This window comes from Trachemys scripta, chromosome 4 (genome assembly GCF_013100865.1).
Source record: "Trachemys scripta elegans isolate TJP31775 chromosome 4, CAS_Tse_1.0, whole genome shotgun sequence".
NCBI classification, from domain to species: domain Eukaryota; kingdom Metazoa; phylum Chordata; order Testudines; family Emydidae; genus Trachemys; species Trachemys scripta.
This window is the reverse complement of record NC_048301.1, coordinates 33,670,205-33,695,315: the sequence shown is the minus strand read 5'-3', so window position 1 is coordinate 33,695,315 and position 25,111 is coordinate 33,670,205. Positions and strand designations below refer to the sequence as shown.

At 42.3% G+C, this 25,111-nt stretch overlaps 1 protein-coding gene across 1 annotated transcript in view; it reads right to left on the bottom strand.

The window, feature by feature from the left end:
* KCNK10 (potassium two pore domain channel subfamily K member 10) overlaps positions 1-25,111 on the bottom strand; it is a 55,930-nt gene that overhangs the window by 6,973 nt on the left and 23,846 nt on the right. The gene's annotated exons all lie outside the window — the stretch shown is intronic.

Below are 25,111 nucleotides of genomic sequence, written 5' to 3'. Positions count from 1 at the left end.
GGGGGGGTCTTTTTATTTGATTTCTGAGCCTTTAGGGTGCACTCAGGTCACATTTTCCAGCTTTTCACAACAACCACGAGGGCTAGAAACTCACTATGTTTTTAAATGAAGGCTGGAATTCTCATGTAATCCCCTGACTCCAAGAGATGTGGCTCCAAGTAAAACACTAGATATCGTGAGCCTGGAGATAACATTTTGAGAGCTGGCAACACTGCATGGGGATCTGCGTAAGACTATGCTGTTGAGCCTTTAATCTGGGAGAGAAAGAAAGTTCTAGCTGCTGTAAATTAAATACCTACATCAGTGATGTAATATTAATTTTTTCAACCCTGGTTGATACAGCTGAGGTCACTGGGTCAAGATTCTGATTTTCAGTTATCTCAACAGTCAACAGTTAACTCTGTTGACTTCAGTGCAATTGTTCCAAATTTACTGTGCTATAAATGAACTCAGAATTTGGTACAACAGCCCAAGAAATCACTGGTCTATTGTAGATTATTTTAAACTCCAATTTAAATTTAATATGTTTATCCTATAGAGGGAATGTGGAGGTTAAGATGTATATTACATGTTTTCAAATTAGTTCTCCAAACTATGTGCCTTAATCCAGAACTGAGGTCTCATTTCAGATTAGATCATCTAGAAAGGAAATAAGGTTTCAGAAATTGTCTTTATAATATCCCTAGAGGCTATGGACTAAACTGGACAGTTACCAATCTAACCAGCCAGTGCACAGTCCTATTGTTCTTCTCAGAAGGAGTAGAAACTGCATTTCCTTGAAACCTGCAAAGTTGAATTGTGAAAGGTTGCTTGAATATGAGACACAGCAGACAACACCCAGGTAATAGCCTAAATACATTATGTCTCATAAATGCCATTTTAAAACAAATATTGTATGCTATTCTTCCCCTCATTTATTTTTCTGAACACTTGTGTTTACCCTTTGTCTATTTTCGGAGAGCTAACAGGAAAAGATTACAATAAACATGACTAATCCAATGCAAGATCTGAAAAAAAATCATACTCAAGTACCAAGCAGATAAACAATGCTAGAGTATTCAGAGTATTCAAACTTACTCTATTTTTTTCTTTGGGGAATTATTTTGCTTTGAGGAGCTTTCTGAAAACATTAAAATCTGATATAACTTCATTAGGAATTGTTTCTTGCTGAGATAAACCCAGAATTGCAGGATTCCACTTTGTACTGTTTTGTATGACGTATAGCTTCTCTCCCTAGTCCCCATATGTCCACGTCAGCATGCATTTCAGTGTGAGTGACAATTCAGTCTCTGCTTATGATAGGACAATAACTGGAAGATGCTGGGTGTTACAGATCAGGACCAGGAAACACTTGGGACATCTGCTTGTTCAAGCCAGCATTATAATTCCCTCAATTTCATGGACAATAAACACAGACAAAGGTTTTTAAGAGAAACGAAAAATGACCATTAGCTCATATAAAGGTAATGTGCACCACACAACTGGATGGAGAGCCATCAGGCCTGATTCACTACTACCCTGCACCACCATTTACACCAGGGCAAAGCAAGGGTAAAATGCCACCAGACCAGAATAGTAGTATTGTACATTCACTGTGCATTAACATAAATGATTATACAAGGACAATGATGAATCAGGCCCATCATTTTTAGAGCTAGTGAAAATAGCACAAAAGCAAATCCCCTCCCCACTCCCCCCACCCCCGTTACATTATTTGCTGGACAATAATATGTGGAATCCAGTATACAAGTAGATTGGCAGACTCAATTTTTTTTCACAATATGGACTAACATCCTAGTCAAAAGCTTGTCTCATGGTGTGACACAGAGCCAGACAGGGTTATGCAACTAGCAAGCTAAATGATGCAAATTCAACCTTTAAAGACATATTAGAAAAGTATATAAATGGTAATTAAGGCCATTCCTTAGAATTAGAAGAAGATAGTGATTGTATTTGTCTGTGTTTATCTATATCAGGGGTTCTCAAACTGGGGGTCAGGACCCCTCAGGAGGTCATGAGGTTATTACGTGAGGGGGTCACGAGCTGTCAGCCTCCACTCCAAACCCTGCTTTGCATCCAGCATTTATATTGGTGTTAAATAGATAAAAAGGTGTTTTTAATTTATAAGGGGGGGTCACACTCAGAGGCTTGCTATTGAAAGGGATCACCATTACAAAAGTTTTAGAACCACTGACCTATATCTTGTTAGAGGTTAACAATGTAACCAGACGTTTCTGTCTGTTACTATATTCTATTAACTGAGAGATCAAAAGGGGATCTTAGCATTTAGATGAAACTTGGGTGTAATATCATTGTATATATTTCTCTTTAAAGTTTGTAGCAAACTGTCTATGAACTGCTTAATGGATAATTACCTTATGCTGATGAATGCAACTAGTTACCTGTGTATACATAGGAAATAGGAGGTTTTATTTCAAAGCCACAATGCTTCACCCAAGGAATACCTCCTGTCCAAAGACTATTGACAGTCTGCCAGAGATCGATAAAAGAACTCTAGGGCCCTGATCCTGTTATCTCAGATCTGCTTAAGCTTGGTCAGGGGAAGCTTGAGTCACAAGACCAAGGTCTTCAGCTCCAGTCTGGATTACCCTGCTAACTCTCACAGAATAAATTCAATAAACACTGTATATGGACTGCCTATTTGGACTATAACCTGATGAACTGATTCTGGAAAGAACCTTTTGCAGTTCAGCAGCTCACCATCTCTACTATGAAACTGACCTAAGAACAGGTTTCAGAGTAGCAGCCGTGTTAGTCTGTATCCGCAAAAAGAACAGGAGTACTTGTGACACCTTAGAGACTAACAAATGTATTTGAGCATAAGCTTTCGTGGGCTACATCTCACTTCTTCTCTGCATCCGAAGAAGTGGGATGTAGGCCACAAAAGCTTATGCTCAAATAAATTTGTTAGTCTCTAAGGTGCCACAAGTACTCCTGTTCTTTTTGACCTAAGAACTTTATTCATACCTGTATATAATGACCTATTAACCACAATACTCTCTCTCTCTTTTCTTTTTAATAATTTTTTAGTTTAGTTAATAGAATTGGTTGTAAGCATGCGTGTATTTGTGTGAGATCTGAAATATTCATGGACCTGGCAGGTAATGTGTCTGATCCCTTGGGATTGGTAGAACTTTATGATTAACAAGATTTTCAGTAATCCTCATATTTGCCTTGACTGTCTGTGTGGGAGCCCAAGGCTGAATTGCTTTAAGGGAGCTGTATTTTTGGCTTGTGGGTAACCAGTAAGGTGTTGTAGAAGCTGTTTTTTGCTGGTTTGGTGAATCTAATTATTAGAATAACCACCAATTTGGGGGATCATCTGCCCCATTCTTTGCAGTTTGCCCTGATTGAGCAATCTCAATGTGGCCCCCGCCAGGCACCAATGGTCACACATAGATACCTCCCTACTCATTCACAGTTGTGTGCACCCATGTCCTGTCCCTTTTGCAACTGCATGGGCAACCTCCTTTTCCATTCATGATTGCACAGCATCCCTGTGACAACTTCAACAACAGTTTACATTGGAAAGAATTTAATATTTTTTCCTGTCTTTTAATGCAGTATAGCAACTGAAAGCAACAAGGGAAAGCCAGCACTATATGACCACCCAGCTCGCTCTGGGCCACCAGCAAATGCTCTGCAGACCAATTCTTGGAAACCACCAAAATAAACCAGAACTGGATCCTTCAGTTTGACTGTCACTGGCTGGCTGGCTGGGCTCAGCCTCGCCCCCAGCTAATGGTGATTCAGCAGCTTACCGATAATTAGTTACTCCCGCTGCAGGGAGTCAGGAAGGATGACGTAAACAGAGCTGGGAATTCACTCTGAGGGGAGAGACTGCAAAGGAGGGTCCAGCAGTTTGGGGCTGGCTGTAGTCAGAGAGCAGAGCCATGGGAGTAGAGCTAATTCCTAAGATGAGCCCCTGGAACACAGGGCAAGCATCCATGAAGACAGTCCTGAGGCTGGCATTCTGCAAGGGCAACAGGAAATAGAAGAGACCCAGAGGGAGCAGGGCAGGATCCAGTGGGTGATGCCTGAGATACGGCTCCTCCTGCTCCTTGTAGGCAGTCCCTGCCAGAATCCCGGGGGAAGGAAGACAGTAAGGAATCCTGCTGGGGAGAACAAACATAAGAGAAGCTCTGCAGGGACCACAAATAGGACTTCAGGGGAGCCTGAGAGAGGCACAAGAATTATTAGTCTGAGCATTTGTCATGGACTTTCAGTTTGACCTTGTGTTATCCTAGAAGGCATTTGAACTTGTATGTGACTTGGCTTGGATTTCTGCAATGCTGCCTCCAGGCATGAGGGGGCACTATTCATGGTGAATGTGCACATTGCATAGGATTGGGTACTTGAGGTGGGGCTTCGGGCCACTGAAGGGAAAAGCCACCATGTTAGTGCTGTAAAACTACGCAACCAAGAGGAAACTAAAATAAAGAGCGAAGAGACAGGGTCGTCTCCCCACCCAGAAGCCTGGGAACAGCAATACAAAGCCATTACCAGAGTCAGGCTAAACAGAAATCCAGCCTAAAGAAAAGACGACCCCACAAGGAGAGGGGCATAAAAGTACTTCTTCAACTGATAACATCACACACACAGTCATGTGGCTGCAGAGGATCAGAAATGGGCTCCCATTGTTCCTTTACTGAAGACTGTGGGGAAAAAAGATTGTTGCAGTCAGTTGTAATTTGAAACACTAACAAAGGCGCTAGTCTGGATGAAGGAGTCCCGTAACTCTGAAGGGTATGTGTGTGAGTGTATTCTGGGCAGCTGCTCTTGAAGAGAACACGATACAGCTTTACAGTGACTTACCAACCGTGAAAGCCCAATGCTATTGATGATCTCCGATTATTGCCAGAGGGCTTGACTTCCAAGGGAGTACAGGCTGTTCTGAACTACGACATGCCAAAGACTACTGGGGATTTGGTTCATCACTTGAGCTACACAGGACTCTGGGGAACAACACTCTTGGGCTCTTCGTACTTCAATGACAAGAATACAAAGATCGCCAGAGGTCTTGTAGACTTCCTTGTGACAGCAAGGCAGGAAGTACCCCCTTGGCTGCAGGACATGATCAAGAGTTAGTTTTTGTCAAGCCTGCCTTTGAGTACAGGTCAGTTCAGGGGGAGAAAGATAGGTCATGGTGGCTGGCCCTTTGAGGTGTCAGTCACCCCACCTCCCAGTGACAGGTTCTGCTGAGGAGAGTAAGACAGCCCAGATCCACCTGTGGATGTCTAACCGGATGGTAGTTATTAGTTAAGGAACATCTGGGCCTAATAAAGAGTTATGAGTGCTCTGGCAGGAGCCAGAAAAGAGAGAGGAAGTGAGCACCTCAGGAGAGCTGGGTAGGAAGCTACTCCTGCTGGAGTCTCTCTGGTGAGCAAAGGCTCTCAGGGTAAGGAACAGAACACAGAGAGAAAAAGCTCCAGAGGAGACAAAGTGCAAAGTTCTCCAGGCAGGGAGGCCTGGGAGATACTCTGAGTCAGCAGGGAAGAGACTGCTGAGCTCCAGACAACGGAGAAGCCCGGGGACCTGTGGCAGAAGGCGAAAGCTTGTTTAAATAGATTAGACCCCTGAAGGGGCATAGTTCACTGTATGTAAGTCTCATTGAATTTATTGACAGCCAGCTGGGGAAACCGAGGCAGAGACATAGCTGCAGTTCCATATCAAGCCAACAAGAGGCACTCAACACTGTTGAGTGCCAGTTATTACACTGTCATTAAGAGACGTATAAACATTATATTTTATATAGGAATTAGTTATAGGGCTGAACCAAACTTCTTTGAACTTTGCAGGTATTTAGAAATCAGAATATGGATTTGTATTTTGCAACTGGCTTCTATCTTTACAATGAGCCAATGATCTAACACTCCCAGATGTTGGGGTTTGCAAAATGTGGAGCTAGATTGAAATTTTTCATCTTCAGCCCATCTCTACCAATAATTATATGCATGATTTATTTTGCTCCTTGCTTGGTGTGGCAATTGTTTTGATCCTGTAAAGAAACTCGTAACAGTATAAGCATTATATGTCAATGAAAAATTATGGTATCAAATTCATTGAACATTTGGAATGCTACAAAACTGCAGTAACTCTACATCAAAAATGATCGATAGTTTGCATTCTTCTCATGAGTAACCTTCTTAGCACTGTCATTTTCCTACAAGGAACTCCACTGCGGTCTGTGCTGCTCTGATTCTTGGGGCTAATGGACCACAGCTTTTACATCAAGCTACAGTTAGGTGAGTCACAGACTAAACCACTACAACACTGTACATCATGTTGGATTATGGCTGAAAAAACAAGACACACACATTAGTGATGGAAAAGCCTCAAAAAGTTCAGACTTCAGGTTAGTCATACAAATACCCAAAAGTTCAGATTTTTTTCTTTTTTTGAAATTACAGAATCTGCTAAATTGGGTGGGAAATCTCACAAGAAGAGAGATCCTCTGAAGTTCTCCAGAAACTCCTGCTTACGCTCAGGGGTACAGCTGTGCAAAGAACTGATTGTTTCTGTTTGCTGGCTTAAAGCAAAAAAAAATTACAGATCAAATTGAAACAAAAATTTGTTTCAGGTCAAACAAAACATTTTGTTTCAATGTTGGACATGTCTAACCACTTCTTTATTAAAAGTAAAGAAAATGTGGAAAGGCTATGCAAAAAATTGTGAAGGGGGTGTTGCCTCCCCCATCCTCTAGCTAAAAGCACTCACCTGGGATGTATGAGATCTGGGTTTCAGCCCCCCACTCTGCCAGATTTGGCATATGGATCTGTACTTTCATTTCTTGAGTGTAGGTGTGTGCCCTAACCATAGGGCTATAGAACATTGCAGGGTGGGGGGAGAGCCTCCATCTCTCCAGTTGAAGTTATTCCACTGCATACATTTAAGTATTCATTGGGCCAGAGAGAGAGATTGACTCACTCAAGAATATCCTATAGCCCAATGGTTAGGTCCCTCACCTACAATAGAGAAGACACACATTCAGGTTCCTACCCTAACTCAACAAGGAGTCTGGTGGCACCTTAAAGACTAACAGATTTATTTGGGCATAAGCTTTCGTGGGTAAAAACCTCACTTCTTCAGATGCATAGAGTGAAAGTTACAGATGCAGGCATTATATACTGACACATGGAGAGCAGGAAGTTACTTCGCAAGTGGAGAACCAGTGTTGACAGGGCCAATTCAATCAGGGTGGATGTAGTCCACTCCCAATAATAGATGAGGATGGTGTCAATTCCAGGAGAGGAAAAGCTGCTTCTGTAATAAACCAGCCACTCCCAGTCCCTATTCAAGCCCAGATTAATGGTGTTAAATTTGCAAATGAATTTTAGTTCTGCTGTTTCTCTTTGAAGTCTGTTTCTGAAGTTTTTTTGTTCAATGATAGTGACTTTTAAATCTGTAATAGAATGACCAGGGAGATTGAAGTGTTCACTTACTGGCTTTTGTATGTTACCATTCCTGATGTCCGATTTGTGTCCATTTATTCTCTTGCAGAGGGACTGTCCGGTTTGGCCAATGTACACGGCAGAGGGGCATTGCTGGCACATGATGGCATATATAATATTAGTAGATGTGCAGGTGCAGCTTTTCCTCTCCTGGAATTGACACCTCCTCATCTATTATTGGGAGTGGACTACATCCACCCTGATTGAATTGGCCCTGTCAACACTGGTTCTCCACTTGTGAAGTAACTCCCTGCTCTCCATGTGTCAGTATATAATGCCTGCATCTGTAACTTTCACTCTATGCATCTGAAGAAGTGAGGTTTTTACCCACGAAAGCTTATGCCCAAATAAATCTGTTAGTTTTTAAGGTGCCACCAGACTCCTTGTTGTTTTTGTAGATACAGACTAACACGGCTACCCCCTGATACTTGATACCCTAACTCAGACGGCATGGGTAGCTGAACTTGGGTGTGTACTCTAATTACTGGGCTATTATGTAAGGGTAGCACCATCCCCTCCTCAGTTTTGCGAATGGTACCTAAGTCCTCTTTTAAATCTAGACACCCCCCAAAAAATACTGACAAACTATTTGGCAAATTCATGAATAGTTTGTGGACCCAAAACTTCATAATTTTTTTTTTTTTGGCAAATACATTTTTTTTCCAAACAAAAAATTCACTCAGCTCTACATAGCACAGAAGTTCCCTGGAAACAATTGTCTTCATGCTCTGTCAGCACTTCTGCATCCAGTCCCAACCAGCACCAGGAGGTGTGAGAAGGTGAAAAACAGTGACATCTAATTTCAATTTAGGTTTGTTACAACTTTTGAGTGAAGGGTCAGGTAGATTCTTAGTCTATAAAAACTATGTAACAGACTAGCAATGTTTTCCTGATGAAACACCTGGTTCTGGTAACAGGCATTGAACCTGCTGGGTAAAGGTTAAGCAGCTTCTACTGACTCACTAACACAACTGGCTTATTACCTTAGTGTGGCATAGTGAACATGTCACTTCACTTCTCTGTGCTTCAGCTGCCCCATCTGTAAAAATGGGGGTCGTGAAGAAAAGTGCTGTAAGTGCTAGGTATAATAAAATGAGGAGAGTGGCTCTCTAGAGAATAGATCTAGGGTAGGGGCTGAGCAGTCCTGTGGGACCGGAGGAACCCTAAAAGCAGCCAACCTTGTGGAGAAAGCTTATGTTAAACATTATATTGTGTTGTTGATAAAGCCAGAAGAGAGTGAGGGTTTTTTACTCTGCCCAGTGTTTGGGCCTTGTTACAGAGGGCTAGGAAAGGTATCTGTTCAAGAATTCTTTACCAAGCATTCAAACATACGCCGTTGTTTTTATGCCAGTTACTTTGCGTGTTACATACTGTAATGTAGCAACTTGTGAAACATGGAGTGCAGCTTAATGCAACTGCATACTGTGTAAACAGCTGTTCTGGCTCTTGGAATAGCTTCCCATCATGGGTGGAAACACCAAAAAAAGAGTGTAGCGACCATTCTAACCAGTGGCACACATTTCTTTAACCCTCAGAATAGGATGGGGAGACGGGGACACCAATGTGGCAGAATCACGAGAATTAAAGAAGTAACATCACATGCATGACATCACTGAATGCAGTGAAAGCAAGAACAGTAAGTGCTTAATGAAAGCCTGCACCAAAAAAGAGCATTCATTTACAGACCAATGATGGGAATTACATCATACACTGAGGGTGTCTGCTAATCACCACAGGATCAAGAAGGCATTTCTCCCAGTCCCTCCTTCTGCACAGCATTGCACAAGTACCCAGATGCATTATAGGAATTTTTCACCAGGAAACATCAGGTATTGCAGGGTAACAGATTTGACAGATCAATGATCTGATGACAAATCCTAGGTTCCTTAATATGTGAACTGATACCCCCATGCAAGCTGCTCTCAAGGTCTTCAGTGGTTTTCTTAACTGAAATGATGTGCACACAGGATTCTAACAAGTGGAAGAACTTTTCCCTATAAACGCTCTTTGCAAGCTAGACCCTAACAGCAGGAGGCACATAGCTGACCTACTGCCAATGGCTTCAGTAGAGCTGTTTAACCTATTTCCCAGCATGGTGTGGTAGTGAAACTATCAAAGCAGTCCAACTGCAAAAGGAGATCCCTTTACTTTCAGTTTTAAATAAACTGAGAGCACTTTCAAGAGAAATAATATTTTCTTTGTTGTTTCCCCAGTAAATCCTCCAACCATTTGAGGAAGCAGGTTAAGTGTTTGTGAGGCACTCAAATAATAAATTAGTGTCTGCTAATGAGAGATTGCAACTTGAATTCAAAATGAACTAATCTGAGAGAGATTGAAGAAAGAAAATGATGAGAGAGGATAGGAGGTATTTCTAGGATGCAAGTTCTTAAAGGATTCTCTTGCTGGGATCACATTACATTGATACCTGCACTGGCTTCTGCGTCAATTTCCATGAGCAAATAAAAGTATTGATTTTTACTTTAAATAGGTTGAGCGCTGGTTATGTTAGAAATCACCTTTCTCCCCATGTGATATTATTGCAGTTGAGACAGTCAAATTAACAACCTACTGCCACCCTCGTATAATCTCAGGAAGGCCGGGTACAGTGCATTCTCACTAAGGGGACTTCACTCCTTATGTACCATCTCCACCAATCTTTGCTGCATTGCCCTTCTCTGTATTTCCCTCTTGATTTTCAATGGCCTTAAAGTTCAGTGGAAAGGGAATATGTAAAAAATGGCATGTTCTCACTCAACTGATCTGAGTCCCCCTATGTATTCGGAGTCTTGTCTGCTGACTTTAGGGACTGAAATATCTTTTTACTATTTTTTCCTCTGAGGTCCTACAGAACAACTATTACTACAACATTATTGTTGAGGGTGAAAGAACCCAAGTGTTTTCAGTCTCCAGGCTAGAGTTGCAGGGCTGGCACCTAGAAGGAACTCGTATTCCTTTGCAAACTGAGCAGATATGATCCAGAAATCACCAAGAGACAATCAATAGAGGACCAAATGGTGCCATTTTTACAGTCACTTTTCAGATAAAATTACACTTTAAAGTATACAGAATGGTACCCACTATTCCAAGACTTTGTAGTGTAATCTCTAGTTTTACATAAAATCCCCTTCAATATTCAGTATTGCCACATTTGTTTCCATTATCACTCTGAGTTCATACAGTATAAATACTACCACATATCACTCTTAGATTTTCTGTTTCTTTTCCAATTTCCAGGTAGATGTTCTGCAATTTTTTAACCATGCTGTTTATCTTCTTTCCCTAGGTGTGTGATTTCACATTGATAGCATGTTACTGCAACAGCTCACCATCCTGCTGTCTCCAGGGCGCTTTGGAATTAGGATCATTCCCTCTGGACTGCTCCCTTTGTCCACTTTACCCACCCTTGACTTCATGCCCTTTTCAGGCTGCCTCCCATTTTCTTGGGACAGCCTCCCTCTCCCTGCTCCAATGAAAATTTAAGTATTTCATACAACGTGGAACATTTTCAATACGAGAGATTGAGAATACCCTTAGCCCTATGGTTAAGGCACTCACCTGGGAAGTGAGGGTGACCCCTGGGTTCAAGTCACTGGTCTAAATCAGGCAGAGTGGGGATTTGAAGCTGGGTCTCCTACATCCTGGGTGAGCACTCTAACCACTGGTCTTTAGGCTGTACAGGAGTTGGGGGGGGGTCCTCCTTTTTTTGTGAGAAAAGACTGATCTGCGTTAGGTATCGAATGCCGGGAGAGGGTTCACAACTGTGAATCCCAAGTGCAGGGAGGCACTTCCCTTTGCCCGAGAGTTAGGTGCCTAGCTCCCTGAGAGGAATTTCCTGTTTGGCATTTCCTACTGTCTAATTTAGGCAGTTCCTTGCTCAGCATGCTGGCTTTCGTGAATGCCATTCTTAGGAGCCTAACCCTCTCCACACATTACACAGGGAGCTTGGGCACTTAACTTGGGGCTGTAGATTCCACCAGGTGGCAGGATGTCTAAGTACATTTGTGGATCTAGCCCTTAACCTCATGGGCCCAGAGCCACAAAAGGGACTTAGGCATTGCAACACTCAGCCAGAGCTTAAATGACACCACACAATGCCACCTCATTCAATGAGTTTGCACATTGGGAATGACAGGAACTTAATACACAATTCTGCTAATGATGTGCAAGCAGGGGTAGCATCCAGCTCATGCTTTCTCAGCTGTGTTAGTGCAGCAGGGAGAACAGGAGTAAAAAGCCACAGAAATTCGTATTTGTTACGCAAGTCAGCAGATATTCTCCTGAACACACTGTGGTGGGTAGATCTGAGTAAGAAGATGCCATTTGTTCATAGCTACTTTTTCCAGTAAATCTGCACTTTAATCCTTCTGTTGTTTGATTATGTCTGTCCAAAACACCATGTGCAATCAGCACCTCAGGGCATGGACCTTCTCTGACACAGTGCTGGTAAACTACCATACAAGTCTAGTGCATTATTTGAGGAATAATAATGGCCCCAAATCTCTGTTCTAGCTGAGCTGAGGGTGGCACAGAAATAGTGAGGGAGTGGGGCAAAGGTGTCTTTATTTCACCTTTGCACTTTCCAAGGGGCTGGTTCATTGGCACAAACTTAAGCAGCCTCAAGGATGATGCAACAGCTGGAATGCATTACTCATGCCTTCTCCTTCTGGAATACCCCTCCTTCCGCCAGCTAGCCCCCTGCACGCCCCCCTAAACCAGGGGCTGTGAGGGGTGGCGTAGGACTGCCCTACCGCAGAATACCTTTTACACCAGAGTGTCCCCAGAAGGAAGATCCTCTGGCTTTTCAGCCTTGAAATGCTAGCAGAGACAGCATGCAGATGTCAGAACAGAGGCCATAATGTTATTCTCCCACTTTTGGTATCACCAGTTTTGATTAGAGTGGTTTCTAAGCCTTCATCTAGATCACAGATGAAATTTAGAGAAGGCACATTCTGATATTGTAAAGAAAATGAATAGCAAGATTATAGACCAACCTGTATAGCTAAGGGTGGTTTTGCTGGTTCTAATTTAGAAATGCACTGCCACAAGCTAGGCCAACCCAGAGAGATCCAGACAGCATTGCCACATCAATGAAAGATTCCTTTTTTGCCACTGCATGAACATAGCCATTTCCAAAATCTTAGCAAGAAATAGAATATTGCACATGGCCCTGGAAATTTCTCCTGTGTAAGGTCTGGAAAAGTTCTACCTCTTCTTTGTTAGCTGTAATAGGGCTTTTACTACCAGCTGAAATAAGTCATTCAGGTTTCTTCAGATCGTATTTTCGGGAGCTTTTCTTTTGCTGCACAATTCCCTAGTGACAGCCAACAAAGCAGTAAAGACAGCAACAGAGCTATGCTCTGCAGGAAAGCTGAGACTTGTTGGACTAGATTTCCAAAGGTTAAACAGTGACCTTTGGACATCAAAAAGAAGTTGTGCTCCAGATTAGACATCTTGATATAGATTGTGTTTGTGCAGAAACTGGTGGGGCTGCTGTATATTTTCATCTTCACCTTCCTTTAACCTGCAGTCTTTAATTCTTTAGCTGGTTACATTGGAATCATTGTCCAATGTTCTCCAGTCCCCTCTGGGAATTTGATGCTGAAATCTTCAGCATTTATATCTGTATTTGCTATGGATTTCTCCTAGCTTTCAGTACTAAAAACATTCCATTGTTGCACTCTTACTAGAGATGGAGCCACACCACAACATTCAAATCTGAATTCAGTTCCAAACTTTTCAAAGTCCTTGATTCTCAGATTTATGGTCTGGTTTGGGCAAAATACTAATTGTTATTGATAAGATGTCAAATGACTGTTCTCTCAGGTCCTACTCATGTTACAGGCTCCACTCTTAAAGTGATTTTTATTTGGTTTGTGGGCAGAGTATGTGGAGAGTGTACACACAAATTATTTAGCATTGGTTAAAGTTTTTGAGTCGACAACCATGGAGACTGAAGTCCCTGTCCACAGAACAGACACATCACAGGCAGCATCACATCATGTTTCCTATAGCCATGCCAAAATACTTCTACGTAACTTTAGAGAATCATCTCTCAAGTGAGACTTTAGTTCAGTTCATGGCACTGGTGCGAAGCCTGCCAATCAGGGGGTTGTAGTGGGTGTTTTTGCAGTATGACACCTAGGTAGTAGGATGGTTCTGTGCCTTAATTTAGGGGGCAGCAGATTATTGTATTTTCACTGATCACTTTTCTTTTTTCTGTTACATTTGCATCCTTTCTTGTTTTATCTCCTTCGTGGGTGGTTTCTGATCATGTGCTCCAAACTGACAGCCTAAATTATCTTGACACAGAATGAGATTTTCCCCAGGATATAAATGATGTTTTCAAATGTAACAGTGATCTGGATATACATCCTGGAACATAGCTATTGCATTTCAGCACCATACTGTTTGAAATTCAGACACGTTGCCATGGTAATATGACCAAACGGAGGGCAATAAAAAAGGAAGAATGATCATTGGTATTGCTCTGGAGACAGTTAAACTTTCAGGCACCGATGACCGTTTAGAAAGTGAGTTCTTTCCCCCTACTCTGGAGTTTCCGTTCCAGCGCTCCTTTTTCAAACTTCACAAAGAATAGCAAAGAAACTCCAGCAGTTCTGTAAACTGTTAATCATGCTTCCAAATCCTGTTTGTCTCCTACTTCCACAGCAGGGATAATTGCTTTGAGCTCCTTTTCAGTGCAGTCCGCTGAGATTTAAAGCTTTGTGATTAACAGTTACGTTTATCAGGGAGTCATGCAGGTGTTAGCCTGAACAATTACTTTCCCCCAGAACAAGGGATCTCAATGATTTCAGGCCTCTGTATTCATTTGCCAGATTGAGACCTGTACCAGAAAGCAGCCTCTTCACCCCAGATCCCCTGAGGCTGATATTCATAGACTCATAGAACTGGAAGGGACTTCAAGAGATTATCTAGTCCAGTCCCCTGTACTCAAGGCAGGACTAAGTATTATCTAGGCCATCCCTGACAGGTGTTTGTCTAACCTGCTCTTAAAAATCTCCAATGATGGAGATTCCATAACCTCCCTAGACAATTTATTCCAGTGCTTAACCACTCTGAGAATTAGGAAGTTTTTCCTAATGTCCAACCTAAACCGCCCTTGCTGCAATTTAAGACCGTTGCTTCTTGTCCTATCCTCAGAGGTTAAGAAGAATTTTTCTCCCTCCTCGTAACAACTTTTTATGTACTTGAAAACTGTGATCATGTCCCCTCTCAGTCTTCTCTTCTCCAGACCAAACAAACTCAATTTTTTCAATCTTCCCTCATAAGTCATATTTTCTAGACCTTTAATCATTTTTGCTGCTCTTCTCTGGACTTTCTCCAATTTGTCCACATCTTCTTCTTGTCCTTCTTCCTCTGGAGTCAGTGACCATTTCGTTCCCTTTTTTAATGGGAGCTTCATGTTCAGGCTCTGTCTGGACCTGTGATTCATCACCACTGCTGATTCCTATTCATTTGTGCATGAGCAAATCCATGGTGTCGCGTAGGTTGCTGCGCACTCCAGTCTTGTACACTCTAGGATTTGAAGCATGCCATGTATCACTCTGGGTTAAAACTGGAGGTGGACAGCACTGGGCCTCAGCATTTAGGCTGGGACCTACATTCATGGAAAGAGGCATGTAGTGGGGAATACCAGGTGAGAAGAGGACAGAGTCAAATACCAAGGCTAAAGCTTGATGTGCCTGACCCGATAAAAGTATCAGTGGAAGAAACCCACTGCCTGAGAATTTAATTCCCTAGCCTCTATTGCTTCTTTGGCCTTCAAACCTCATTTTAGAGCACTGAATTGGGGGACAGGAGAGGGGAAGGGGCCAGATCAGCTACACCTGTTTGTAAAATATTCCTTCCTATAACCTGTTGAATGCAGAGAAACTTATTCTACACTTGAATCCAGCTTCCTATCTAGGGGATCCTTGATCTAGCTGGCATCTTTGTAACCAGCAGGTGCCCGGTAAACTCGTCACTATTTATTTATTTATTTCTGAGTACACATCCAAAAGGTACTTAGATATTACAGTGTCAGGCATTCTAAGAAAGGCTAGAATAAATTAGGGAAAGACCTAAGGGTAACAGGAGTATGGGGAATATTTATTACAAGGGATTTTCAGGCTTGGACTGCTATAGTATATCCACAAACAGGAGGCAATGCAATGCAATGCAGACTTATTCCCAAATGAGAAAAATATTTATTATAGTTTACTGTAATCCAGGGGAGAATAGGACCTGTGATAAAGGAAAACCCTTTGTATTAATCATGGATTCTTCATTCAGATTTGCAGGGATTCTATTTTTAAGAGTCATAAAATACCAGGGGCATAGAAGTTAAATGATGGCAACGTGACTCTGGTGAAGAGAGTTATTGGAGATATGCACCTTTAGTCATTTTATATACTGAAGAAGAAATTCAACAAAATAAAGATGAGAAGGGTGTCCTAGAGGCTGAAGAAGCAAAGAACACAATTCACTCTGACATCCATGGTAGATAATGCTTTGCAGTTCCCAATCACCTTGTTCAATGCTTAAATTTTATGGGGCTAGGTAGTATAGGAATACCATAGACCATTAGGTAGGCAAATAGAATTCAGTGAATACTGAGAATCGGTTATTGAGCTGGCTCAAATATTTAACACCATTGTAAAGACACTATATGGTGCTGAAACTTGGAGTTTAGCTAATAAGGTCTTAATAAATTTCCAAGTATCCATAAATAGCTACCTTAGACAAATCCTCAATTTCAGATCGCCTGAAAAAAAAATCACGAATGAAGAATTCTGGAGGAAGAAAAACAGAAACCGACAGGACAGGAAATTAAAATGGAGATGGCTAGGACATACATGGAAGAAAGACCCAAATGACATAACAAGACAGTTGTTGAACTGGAATCCCCAGGGCAAGAGGCAACAAGGTAGACCCAGGATAACATGGAAACATTCAATAGAAGCAGAATTGAAAGCTACCAAAATGACATGGGAAGAAGTTCATTCTGCAAAGGAGACCAGCAAAGATGGAAGGCAGTGGTGATCACCCTCTGTTCCACATGGAATAGAGAGGTATAAGACAAAAAGAGATTGGACTCAGAATTCCCTCTAGCACAGGTGGGAAACTATAATGTCTTGCGCAACAAGACTTTTCCTTTTCTTTTTACACTTTTTCCCCAGTACAGGAAAGGACTGATGTGCTTCCAAAAGTGAAACAATGATTGTGGTGCTACTCTCTGCTTGATGCTGACAAGAGCTTGGCAGAACAGACATTCTCTCCCCTCTGAGTCCCACTCTGTTCTCTTTCTACCAGCTATTGGACTGACCTTTCAACCACCACCAAGCTCACCACCTCCTGGGCTCTCCATAGAGAAAGAGATGGATTCTCTTCAAGGGCTGTCTTTGAAGTTGCCACAGGTTACTGCTGCCTTTCTCATGCCCCAGTGGCCCACCAGATATTGCTGATAAAGTCAGCAGTGTCAGAGAATCTTTAGGAGCTGGTATGATCTGTATTTAACCATTGGTGTTAATATTAATCTTTGATATACATTTCAATTTACAACTGTTCGCTGACCTGTTAGATTAAATAATGATGTCAAAGATTAACTGGAAGAGGGAAACTTTCTAATACTGTGGCCCACAGACAGCTGAGCCAAACAGTAGACAATAAACTCACTAGCTTCAAATAAGCAACTGACATACTTGGCTAAAGACAAAGCTGTGAAGGACACACCATGCCAAAGTTAATTTCTCCAAAAACAAATAAGCTTTAAGCCCCATCCCTAACCTCATTAAATAATAAATTTGTGAAGATAAAATTCCAGAATCAGCACCCAGGTGTCACTGGGTTTGGGATCCAAACATATCAACATGACTTTACAGCTATTAATTAATTTTCTTGATAACTAGGTAGATTAGGTGCATTTTATTATCCCCACTTCACAAGTGGAGGAAAGTGAGGCAAAGAGGTTAAGTGACTTGTACAAGGGCATGTCATGAGTCAGCAGAACCAGAAATAGAATCCAGCAGCCACATTCAGCCCTAGTGTAAGTGGATGCAATATCACTGAATGTAGTGGAGTTGCACCACCATACACAGGGGGATTAATCGGCCCACAGGAATCCAGTTTGCCAGTGTCCTGCCCTAACCACCATTTCACAAGGAGCAACAAAGGAAGTAATGTTCAAAAGCAAGAATAAAACCAGTATCTATCCTTCCACCACCATGGAACATAGCACCGGATGCAGCCTGGAAGGTATTTCAGCCAGAGAGCATCAACCGAATGTTCCTGCCTGCCATCTACTCTGGATTCTCCCATAGAAAAACCAGTTGTCCCACTCCTACCATTGCTGGACATAGGGGAACGCCGAACCTTCTTTAATGTGTCCAGGTGGCCATGGCTTTGTAATGAGCTTGCCACCAGAAAAGCAATTAGAAGAGCTGTTATGAGATTGTAGTGAAAGTTTTGTTAATAAGGGCGCACCAGGGAGCCAGGTGTGGGATGAGATAAAGAGGAGTGAAGGATGTATAAAGTCCATGGAGATTAATTATTTCCTGTATAATGGATAAATTATTGATGAACTGAAGCAGAATGTATGTGGAGTTGATAACAGGTTTGGGGGAAAGGTGTGAGGGGCATAACAGGTGAGATTTTGAAAAGGGTTGAGGGTAGTTGGGTAGTTATTTCTGACAATCAGGGCTGTTTTAGAAAACTGAGGAGAATGATTAAATAGTGTCTGCATGTTGCATTTAGCATGTTACCTAGAGTATAAGGGTATGTCTACACTACGGGATTAATCCGAATTTATATAATTTGAATTTTGGAAACAGATTGTATAAAGTTGAATGTATGCGGCCAAACTAAGCACATTAATTCGCTGGTATGCACCCATGTACCGGGGCTAGCGTCGATTTCTGGAGCATTGCACTGTGAGTAGCTAGCCCATAGCTACCCCATAGTTCCCGCAGTCTCCTCCACCCATTGGAATTCTGGGTTGAGATTCCAATGCCTGATGGGGCCAAAAACATTGTCATGGGTGGTTCTGGGCATATCCTCCCCCCTCTCCACGGAAGCAATGGCAGACAACCGTTTCACGCCTTTTTCCTGGGCGAACAGTGCAGATGCCATACCACGGCAAGCATGGAACCTGCTCAGCTCAAGACAGCAGTCATAAACATTGTAAACACCTCGCGCGTTATCGTGCAGTTTATGCTGAACCAGAACCTGCAAAACCAGGCGGCGAGGAGTAGGCTATGGTAGCGCGGCGGCAAGAGTGATGAGGATATGGACATGGAATTCTATCAAACCGGGGGACCCGGTGCTTTGGAGATCATGCTGTTAATGGGGCAGGTTATAGCCATGGAACGCCGATTCTGGGCCCAGGAAACAAGCACAGACTGGTGGGACCGCATAGTATTGCAGGTGTGGGACGATTCCCAGTGGCTGCGAAACTTTTGCATGCATAAGGGCACTTTCTTGGAACTTTGTGACTTGCTTTCCCCTGCCCTGAAGCGCCAGAATACCAAGATGAAAGCAGCCCTCACAGTTGAGAAGCGAGTGGCGATAGCCCTGTGGAAGCTTGCAACGCCAGACAGCTACCGGTCAGTCGGGAATCAATTTGGAGTGGGCAAATCTACTGTGGAGGCTGCTGTGATGCAAGTAGCCAAAGCAATCACTGAGGTGCTGCTACGAAAGGTAGTGACTCTGGGAAACGTGCAGGTCATAGTGGATGGCTTTGCTGCAATAGGATTCCCTAACTGTGGTGGGGCGATAGATGGAACCCAGATCCCTATCTTGGCACCGGAGCACCAGGGTACCCAGTACATAAACCGCAAGGGGTATTTTCAATGGTGCTGCAAGCACTTGTGGATCACAAGGGACATTTCACCAACATAGGCTGGCCGGGAAGGGTTCATGACGCTCGTGTCTTCAGGAACACTAATCTGTTTAAACGGCTCCAGCAAGGGACTTACTTCCCGGACCAGAAAATAACCTTTAGGGATGTTGAAATGCCAATAGTTATTCTTGGGGACCCAGCCTACCCCTTAATGCCATGGCTCATGACGCCATACACAGGCAGCCTGGACAGGAGTCAGGAGCTGTTCAACTACAGGCTGAGCAAGTGCAGAATGGTGGTAGAATGTGCATTTGGCCGTTTAAAAGGTCGCTGGCGATCGTTACTGACTCACTCAGACCTCAGCCAAACCAATATCCCCATTGTTATTTTTGCTTGCTGTGTGCTCCACAATCTCTGTGAAAGTAAGGGGGAGACCTTTATGGCGGGGTGGGAGGCTGAGGCAAATTGCCTGGCTGCTGATTACGCGCAGCCAGACACCAGGGCAGTTAGAAGAGCACACCAGGAAGCGCTGTGCATCAGACGCTTTGAAAACCTAAATCCATCTTGAAGCACCTAAATTGGTGGCTGATTTCTAGAAGTGTTATTCCAGATTTACAACAGCATAACTGAGATCAGAATATGACCCAGTAAACCGTTTTAAAGGTTGATAGAGCTCAAGCTGTTTCTTTCTGAGAATCAATGTTGTCTAATGGGCTGAGCACTAAACTGGGACTGAGGACACACAAGCTCTGTTCCTGGCTTGGCCACTAGCCTGCTGGGTGATCTTGGGCAAGTCACTTCCCTTCTGTGCCTCAGTTTCTCCATCTGTACAATGAGGACAATGGTCCTGATTTCATTGGTAAAACACTGAGATCTACTGCTAAAAGCACTAGATAAGAGCTAGGTATTATTATGTTATGTGTCAAAGTACATTATTAGGTCTCACCTTTGCAGAATGATGCAGGTTAACATATTAGCAATGGACCATTTTTGTTAGTATTTGAGTGTCTGTCCAACTACAAACCATATGGAGGAACAACTCTTTTACCACCTCACTGCAGCTCTCCTACCTGCACTACAGATCTCTCTGTTCTCCAAGTGTACCTTTCTGTGAAACCTGAGTTGGAGTCAGTGGAAGTTTTGTCTTGGGATCAAGGGCAAAATAAGATTGACAGTATAAATCAAAGAAGAAACTTTTACCCTGTGCACATGCCAGCCACAGCGTTAGAATAAGGTAACTACTTTCAAGAAATGAAGTGGTCCAGTGGGAACTGTAAAATCAAGAAGCCACAGAACCTTCTTCATGGAAATGCAGAAAATCTCAGAGTACAAAAGGTGATGTGTCATATTCTGCTTCTGCAATGAAATTTACCTTTCAAGAAACTACTGGAACTTTACTTCAGTCCTGCTGGATTTATCTGGAAAACTGCCTGGCTTTGGCTATCAGAAGCTCAGCCACTAAGGTGATTAGTATGGGATGGATTAACTGATAGAGTCAGTAACCAATCCAGTCCAGTCACTAGTACTACTTTCAGAAATTTCACACAATTTGTGTACTACTGAACTAGATTAACCAGTGCTAATAATTCAGAGGAACCCCTCTGCATCCATGACTGGGGAAGGAATAAGAAAGGTTTAAATAGAGGAAATGTGTCATGCATCGTGGCAATCATATATAAAAATCTGAGATGGCTCAGACTTGGAACCTCAGATCTGAACCTCTGAATTTTGGATCCCATTTGGATTTTGAATTCTTAGATATTTTGGAAATGTTTGGATCCAGGGTTTTGATTTAGCCAATTTTCAAGACAAGGGAACATTTGCAGACCTTGGATCTGTATCTAGGTTTGGTTTTCAATCACCCCAGAGTTCAGGGGTGTTCAGATCTGAGGTTGGGGTTCAGGACCATCTTTAGTTTGAATGAATTTCACATAACCTTCTAAGGCCTATTTCTGTTTAGTGCATCTGACCTTGCTCATAGACTTGTAGTGTAGATGTTCTAGGGCAGATTTTTAAACTGGTAGACAGTTAACACATGACCATACAGTCTGATGAAACTGTGTTCAAAACCACTTCCACTTGGTGCGTGGTCTTATAAGTCTGATCACTAACAAACTTCCTTCTGTCCATATAAGCTCTCTCCTCGCAGTTTACTCTTTCTAAGCACGATACTCTGCTATATGGGAATCAAAAAAAGAAATAACTTCAAAGAAGCAAATCTCCAATTGCTGCTATAGAGAAACAGAATCATAGAACCCAAATTAAAAGCGTTTCATGTCAGTTTACCTCAAGGCTTTGTGTAATGATTCTCTCCAAGGGTTACATCGTCTTTTTCTTTTTTAATAGCAAGGTAACCTTGTGTCTGCCAGAAGTATTTGCTTCTCAGAGACTATGGTTTACATCATCTCTACCTCAAAGGTTTCTACAATTGACTTAACAAGTTTATCAAGAAAAGAAATGTCATTCTCACCAGTGGGAGGGAATTCAAATTAAAACTATCACAGCACTCGCTACTTTGCTGGATTAAATAGATGGTATCTCTTTCTGATCCTGCTAATACAACTAGTTTTCAGAAATGAAAATGTTGAGATTAAATGCTATGATTTAACCTGTTCATTTCAATAGTGGCTGATCCAACTTTTGTCAATGATTTTCTTTTGCTGAAATAAATGTTGGTGGAAAGTGCCAGACTAACAACTCAGGTGACTGAAGTCTCACTTTATGAATCTTATACCCTCCTGGAATAACATTGCACATTCAGGGCATTATGCTGGGCTTTATACCTGCCCAGCCACATCTGCCCATCAGCCAACATCAGGGACAGGATACTGGATTAGAGAGAGGGATCATTGTTCTGATTCACCCTGCTGTTGCAGTTCTTGAATTCACATAGATGATGTGACTTTTACTCACAGGAAAGTTCAGTGAGTAACATGGTTTTCAAAAGAAGATTGCAAAAAGTATTTGAGCCTTTGATGATTTTTGAGTATGTGGTTTAATATACATTGATACTGGCCCAAAACATAGGTGTAATTGAACTTCATATAAACACAGGTAAATGTTGATTTATTCTATATTTCAAGATCTACTTGGGAAGTAGACATACTAAGCTCCCACTTATTTAAACACTAATTCAGTCCATCCTGGACTGTGAGTGTCAAGCATAGGGCACAGCTTCTACTACTTTGAAAAATAAACTGGAGGAAAGGGCATCAAGGATGCATTTAGGTGATTCCTAGTGAATGTATCAGTATAGGTTAGAATTGAGATTTCCCCACTTTGTATTTGATTAACTCTGGGTCACTTTCTGATCTCATTGGTGTAAATCCACAGTGACACCTTGTCATGGCTAAGTTCTGACCTGGATCTGAACTTCTGTGTTTCAGAATGTTCCCATCTGCGTGCCTGGTTCAGCTCCTCAAAGAGAAAGAAAATGGATGCAAGTTTGGATCTGACAGAGGTCTAAGCAGTGAGTAATTCCTGCTTGCTGGGAAACAAGCAGGGTCTCTGGATCCTGACATTACACTACTAGAGGAGAGACAACCAGGACACTTCAAAGGTAACCACCACTTCCCCCCAGCCTGGCTACAATACTCAGTGCTGAGGAAGTTGCAGGTCTCATTTGAAACAAATCTTTGCTTAAGAACTCCACCGGGATCTGATTCTCAAATAATATTACAAGTTTAAAGTGGGAGTTATGGAGAGAACAGGAAGAGAAGGAAACAAATGAGAGAATGAAAAGGAGCAAGTGGACAGATAAAAAGGCAAATGTGGAGGGAAGAGGGGAGGTACTAAAAGGAGGGAAATAACAGTGGTTTTAAACTGCTTCACCCCTGAAATAGCTGCCTTCCTGTAGTAGTGTCTCCTCCAGCAATCACTTTTACCTCATTTTCTACTCTCAAGAGTACTAAAGAGCTATACTATAGAAAATGAGATCAAAGTGGCCACAAATCTCTACTGACAGGGAAGCTGAGGCAGTGGGGGTAGGGAGAGTGGAGCAAGGAGAACAGATCTGATGTATCCATGAAGACAAAGAAGAAACAAGTTCACAGAAAGTGAAGTAAATGCTATCTGTTTAGGAAACAGTCGAAGAAAGGTGTTCATCAGGTTTTTAGTATGATTTTTTTCTTATTTGTTTACTAGGAGGTACGTTTCATGGGGTTATTCCAAAGTTCAATGCAAGTGCAGACAAGATGTTTGAGCAACTCTGTGTTAAACCTACTATTGTTTAGAGAATAATAGTGAATGCTACTTTCAAAGAACTTTAAGGCCAGACCCCATGTATCTATGTCAGACTTCATAAGGGAAGATCAAAAGGGCATATCAAAGTTGAAACCTTGAAGAACAGATAACAGATGTATTAGATCTGTTAAGTCCGTCCATGTCAATCAGGAACAGTTTGCCTACACATAATACGTCCCAGAGTTCAATCTGGGGTAGTGGACCTCTGCACCACTCCTAATGCAGTGCTATGCCATTCACCTGTGGTCTGCAACGCTGCAGTTGCCTGTGGTTCTGCAGACTATGTCTAAAGGGTCCTTGAAAGACTTAGACTGAAAACTGACTGAACAGAATTCAACTACACAGACAATAGATTTCCAAAGGGGTCCATATCTCCATTCAAAATTTTTTAGAAGTCCGCAAATGAAAAAGGAAAAAAAGTGAGAAACCATTGCCTTAGAGGCATCACACAGCTCATGGACGTTAATGTTCTTTTACTGAATTTTAAGACTGAGAGTAGGTTTACTCCAATATACTCATCAGATCTTCTTTCAACTTGGATTCTAAACTGTCTTTAAAGATCTGAATTTGATAACTATTTAGTTTGCCCTAATTAACCTTATGATAATGGCGAAGGGTACATTCCGTAGAAGGCAAACTGTGGAATAATTTTCCTTCTACTTTTAGTAGCTCATAGTCTGTGTGTATATAGGAACAAACTGAAAGAAAATGATTTGTTTTTAATGCTAAGGATTCTTAAATCACTGATGTGTATTGCAGAAGCAACCTTGGGCTGTGCACAGAATGTAGGAGTGTTGTTATTAAGATTATGGCCACCTTGACTCAAAGTTAGTTTCTGAAGTGCCTAGAAAGCACTGTCAGATAAAAGTGATTATTGTTATTACCTTCATTACTAGAAATTGTATTTATCCAGGAATTCCCTCAGATGGGCCTGGGGGGGGGTGATTACACAGGGTGCATTTTAATACTGGTTTGAAGCAGCAGGTGACCCTGCGCAAGAATGCTAGTGACCACAGCATACACACCTATTGGGTGGTAGGCCTGGACACAGCCCTTTTCCAGCAGACTACACCTCCTGAGGCTGCAGAGAATGGCCCAGCAGCCAGGTTCCAGCACTAAGGAGAGATCCTGCCCTGCTGCCTGTATAGGGGAGAAAAGACTCCCTATAGCCCCCTGCTCACTAGAGCACCCACACAGCAGAGGAAAGTTTAGCCTTTTTTTTTTTTAAACCTTCAGCAACTTCCCTGTCAAACCCGAACTGAATGTGCTGTTAAAGGATAATTAAGACCTTTAAAGAGGAATCAACAAGTTTATACATTGCAAGCAAATTAATGGCTGTTTTGGTTGCTATTTATACGTTCAGATGTAGTGCCAAAATTGCTCTTGAAATACCAGCTGAAGAGTGGCATGCATCCAACTCCTCTGCCGAAACACTGTCAATAACGTGGGCATTGCGCACATTCCATAAGAGCAGCTCTCTTCTTCCCTCCACCCCCAGCCTGTAGTGTGAACTGTTCTGGAAATGACTCTGAGTGCAGTGCACATGGGCTATTTAGTGTGT